Source organism: Anabrus simplex, chromosome 3, assembly GCF_040414725.1.
Source record: "Anabrus simplex isolate iqAnaSimp1 chromosome 3, ASM4041472v1, whole genome shotgun sequence".
NCBI classification, from domain to species: Eukaryota; Metazoa; Arthropoda; class Insecta; order Orthoptera; family Tettigoniidae; genus Anabrus; species Anabrus simplex.
Window position 1 is genome coordinate 469952964 of NC_090267.1, and position 6000 is coordinate 469958963.

Below are 6000 nucleotides of genomic sequence, written 5' to 3' on the forward strand. Positions count from 1 at the left end.
CACAATGGTAGTTGAAGAGGCGAGATACCCGGAGTGTTGAAACACCAGTAACTACAGTATTATGCAGAACTTACAGGTTTATTGCTTGGTCAAGGTTTCAAATCCCGTTGCAATACTTACCACCACGAGGCTTGTGAGTTACATAAATGAATCCATTAAAGATAAGGTTTGGAGGATGTATCAGTGACTAAAATAAAACGAAACAAAGTGAAGTACTTTGGGCCTTAAGCCCACTCGTTTACAGTTAGCCGTTGTCCATATCGCCACAGAAATTTACGGCGTTCAACCGGCACCAAGCGAAACGATCCTCCATATCCCCAGGTCGGCTTTCAACTACCGACTTCTTTCCGAGCTACGCTTAAATCGCCTGGCCCTGCCAGGGAAGATGCGCGCGCAGCCAGCGCCTAGAATAAGCGATCTGACGGCAAGTTCATAACTGCTCCGAGACTGTGCAGAGCCGAACAGGCCCGCAAACGTTGATTAAATAATTTTAGTCAATGCTTTGGCGAAGGTACAGTCTCACAAATTTCAAATATATAGATTACCAAGTCGAAAAGAGACATTAACAAACACCCGGTCACAACTAAACTTCATCGAGAGCTATCAGAACCGTTTTAAATCAAGACATATGTAAGGCAAGGAAACAGCGTCTCCCAAGTCCTCTTCAACTGGGTCTTGGAGAAGGTGATAAGGGAATGGCGAAAAAAATGGGTAGAAAAATACCCCGAATGGAATCAAGATAGGATAAAAAAAGGCTGGACTTAAATTTGAATGTCTTGCATATGCAGACGACTTAGTTGTCTCTGCTGAAAGTCTACAGTCTGCTACTGCCAATATGGAGATTTTTGCAAGAAACAGCAGAAAAGGCAGAACTTCAAATATCCTTTGAGTAAACTAAGTACATGTGCATAGTTGGCAAAGAGCCAACATGGACAATGAAAACCAAGTATGGTGACATAAGGAGAGTCCACAAATTCAAATAACAAGGGGAAATTATGACTCCTAAAAACAACGAGAAGCCAGCTGTCGAAGAAAGAGCAAGGAAGTTGGAGATTGCATTCAGACTATGCCAGAAAACTTGTAAGTCCAAATCCCTCTCCTATCAAGCCAAACTCAGTCACTACAATACCGTGGTGAAACCTGAATGCCTCTATGCAGCTGAAACAATTGTCAGAAAGGGGATTACCGAAATTGAAAAGAAAGAGCGTAAACTTTTGAGGAAACTTCTGGGACACAAGTACGCAACAGAAAATGAGTTTACCTTCCGTCTGAGAGCAAATCTAGCTCTGTATGAAAAATGCGAGAGCATTTCAACCTCGATAAGAAAAAGGCGAGTGACTTTCTATGGACACCTGAGAAGAATGCCTAGCAAATAAGTACCTCATCTTCCAGTAAAGAAGAAAGACCCAAGTACCATGGCTCAAAGAAGTTCATCAGGATCAAAAAAAGGGTGACATTGGGGAGGGAGATATTACAAACAGAACAGTGTTCAGAAGGAAAACTGCGGAGGTGACGGATCAGTTCGTAAAGTATTGCAGGAAAACAAGAAGGGTGTTCTCGGGTTAGGAACGAGAAAAAGCGAGCCAGAGAATGAAGGAGTATTGGCGTAAAGCGAAAGAACATCAACAGTCAAGGAAGTTGTTTAATCGTAACGCATAAAAAGATGACAAGGTCCTTAAAATGAAATTAAAAAATTAAAAAATCCTTACTCAGTTCGGTGGTATTTAAAGGTGCTCAAATACGTCGGCATCGTGTCGACAGATATACTGGCACGTAGAAGAACACCTGCGGGACTAACATGCGGTACCTCGGAGTCTCCGGAGACAGTAAAAGTAGTTAGTGGGACGTAAAGACTAAACTATTATTTATTGATGAAATGGACCACAGCATCATCGAACATGTGATGATAATATACGTCGGGTGTAACTGTGAATTTTACGCATCATTATTCAAAACTTTGAAGGTCTATGCATAAAATATTTCACAGCAGACTTTCCATTTATATAAAGAGTTTTCTCCACGTTCCTTTGACGCGAATCAATCAACATTATTTTTTAAAAATTACTGTGGAACAAAATTGAGAAAAATGATATGTAATGTAACAATTAAGGAAAACATATTTTTGGAAGGAACATCTTAGAAAATGTAGAGTAACTTTTTCGAAGACGAAAACATAAAATGGTGATATCTGGAAGTATTTCTGAGATAAATTACAATAGAATGGATTTGAATACAATGCCTTTGAAGAAAGGGCAAGGAGAAATGGAAAGATATTTCAACTGACGAGGAACACCTGCAACAATAAACCATCCATCGTATAGGAATAAAGTAAGGAATCTACAAAATTTTCTTAAATCTGAGATCCTCCATGCAGCGGAAATATTGGATGTAATTGGGAAAGGTGGTCTTGAATATATCTAAAGAAGAGAGAGAAAAATGCTCAGAAAAATATTCGGTCCAAATGTAAAAAAATTGGGAGAGGAGACTCAAATATAACAATGAACTTGATCAAGGAATAAAAGAGTGGTTGAACTGATTAGGAAGAGAAGATTACAGTTCTATAGGCACTTGTTGAGGATGGACAGTAACAGTCTGACTAAGAGAATATTTTAATCCTCCATCAAGAGGAAACTAAAGCTGAAATATCTTCGAGAAGTGAGGACTGACTTGACTAAGACGGGCGTTACGAAGCGTGATATATCGGACAGAAATCAATTTGGACAACTTTCAGAAAGTTTCCGGGAAACTGGGGAGAAACCGGCGAGGAAAATAGATCCATTACAGAAGAAGGAAGTAGGAGAAAGGATGAAAAGTTTCTGGCAGAAAGTGAAGGCAGAGAACGCTAAAATATAATGCAGTGATTGTAGAAACTGGTCCGTAGATGGACGACACAGAAGAAAAATACATAATTAATTAAATAAATAAATAATAATAATGGAGTGTGGCCTCCGGTGAAGCCTGGTATGGGTCTTCCGAGTTGACACACAATAGGCAACCCGCGCGTCCGTGAGAATGAATTCTACTGATGAAGGCAGCATAAACCCACAGCCCGCGAGCCAGAGGAGAGTTCAACACCTCGACCCGGAACTCCTTCAACCGAAGTTCAGTTTTACCATTGAGGCGGACAGAATCTTGTTAAACCTTTTGAGAAAAGCAATCATGTTTGTAATAATTCAGTGAATTATGGTATTTACAGTAAAAATCCCATGTGGCCCTAGTTATTACATTTAATGTTGTTGTTAAACAAGTGATGAATTTCGATAATTTTATTTCAGCGCATATTGGATATTGAAAAACTCTATCACCATTACTTTTAGAAGTGTCATGTGAATAGTCCGTATAGGCTATAGACAATGCGGTCAGCTGTAACATCGTTTATAAGGAAATGTATAAATAGTATTCTAAACTAGAGAATGATATTCCATTCTTTCTGTTGCAGTATCTCGAGATGAGGTTTAACAAATCGGTGCGACATCTCGTGTCCCTTCTTTTCCTCATCAAGATAGTAAGTTCTTTGTGTACTTTATATATACATACATAGCTGATTGATAAAATGTATTTCTAGATTTAAGTTTACCCCTCCAATAGTATAGTATTTGTTAAAAATATTTCAATGATACATCAAACCCTGGCTAAATATGTGAGCGATTTGTTTTGATTCTACTTTTAAGCAAGCGTTAGATATTTTCAGAAAGCTTTCAATATTTTCTTCCTTCCGACGAAGCCTGCTAAGCTTCACGTGCCAGTTTCAGTTCAGTTCTTCATACTTTGTTGTTTTATCTTCCGTTACCTACAATACTCTTTCATCCTTTCACTATGCTGTTTCTTTCCTTCTTCCGAACACATCGCTCCAGGTTCCTGGTTCCATAGTTTTTTCTTCTCCTATATTATGTCCTTCTAAACGTTTCTTTACTTCTTGAATCCAGCTAGTTGTTGCCTTCTTTTCCCCAAAGGTACTTGAATATCCTTCTTGTTAATCTGGAATAATCCATTCTGTGAATATGTGCAAAAAAAATGCCATCCCATTTTGCTTATGTTTTCTGGCATGTTTCCAATGTTGCTGTATATTTCATCATGAGATCTTAATTTCCATACTTCTGTTGTACTCACAGGGCCTAATATTTTTCTCATGAGGGAGCTCCTCGTACCTCAAGTTTATCTAATCTACAGTATCTAATATTTTTACATTGAAAATAACTTAATTAGAACAGTTACATATTTCGTTCTTAAAATAACATCGTCAAATTCTATCAAATCACACTCAAATATTTATATAAAATAACCATTTATGTTTATTTCTGTGTTGAAAATTATGAAAACTCGTCTTCTGGAGTGGAAAATGACTGCATTAAGGTAAGTTCCAGGCTTTCAAGTGCATAAGTATTTGAAAAATATAAATGTAATTGTGAACACCTTGGAAATTTATGCAACTTTTTCCTTAGTAAATAATTCCTGTCCGTCACTCCTATTACTGTAAACGAATATCTAACCCTGATCCTCCTCTTGAATTCCACTTTATGCTTATATTGTGATCTTTACTGCATTTTAAAACAGTACAAAAACTTATTCGTCTGTCATTCCATGCCATCTCCCCACTGACAGCTCGGATCACGCCACCTTTCTCCCAAGTCTTCCCAGCCCAAACTCTGTAACACATTCGCAATACTACTCTTTGGTCGGAAATCATACAGAACAAATTGAGCTGCTTTCCTTAGGATTTTTTTCCACATCTCGTATCAACTAACAGGGTCAGGGCCCCATACACTGCAACCATACTCTACTTTGTGTCTTACGGGTGTCTTTACATCCTACTACAACTCCTAAATACCCTCGAGATGTGTACAATTGTTTACAATCCCGTTTATGTGCATTCCCCAATGAAGATATTTCCTTTGATTAACACCCATGTACTACACTTACGGTGATCACCATATTGAACATTCACACCATCAACGCAGTCATTAAAACTGAGAAGACTATACCTATTACTGAAACTCACAACCTGACTTTTAACAAAGTTTGTCATCATACCATTGCCTGCTGTCGATCTCACAATATTGTCGTTGTCCTTTTACATTTTCTCACAATCTTATAACTTAGTTATTAATCTATAGAGTACAACATCATCTGCAGAAAGCTTTATGTCTGATTTCAGTTCTTTACTCATATCATTTGTATACTGTGTGATTCAGCAGCCCCTTCCAATATCGTTTGCTGCAGCCCAACTAACGTGCACATGGTTATAGCACTGCTATTCCCCTTTAGGCGTACTGTATGGTACTAATGTCCAGTGAGCACATTTTGCACACGATACTGAACCCTATCGAAATATTATATCATCAGTTCGCAAACTATGACGCCATGAAATCATGTAGCATGTAACTATGTTAATGTTTCGTTCCTCGTGACCGGGTGTTACGAAGAGGGCAATCAATGCATAAAACTACTACTACTACTCGCACTACCAGCATGTTTCTAGCAGTGTAGCGTAGCGGATGTGGTTAGGCGTTCGCCTAGCATTCGACGTAATGTGCCAGCAGCGGTTCGAATCCGGCATTGTTCAAGAAGTCTTGCATCGTTATGATGTTTGAATACGTAACCACAGGCTCACGTTTGCCACATTCAAACAGCAGAATAAGGCTGTTATTCATCTTGTGCCCTGAACATACTCCGCTGATTAGGGCCTGAATGTACTCTAATCTCTGCTATCATTTGGCACGTTTTCCACAGAGGAATGCGTTGACAAGCTCCTCATTTACGGGGAAGCAAGAAAAAACGCGTGCGAGGCACTACGTCTGTACTAAGAACGATATCCCGACAGGCGACACCCGACTGCTACGATATTGAAAGACGCTGAGAGCAACAGGGGCAACAGGCGTGATTTCCACCAGCCACCAGTCCACGATCGGCCCGTTACATCGGGTGAAACACAAGAGGCCGTTCTGGAGGAAACTCGTAATTTTCATTACAAGGGCGATTACACGACAGGTGAACACCAGA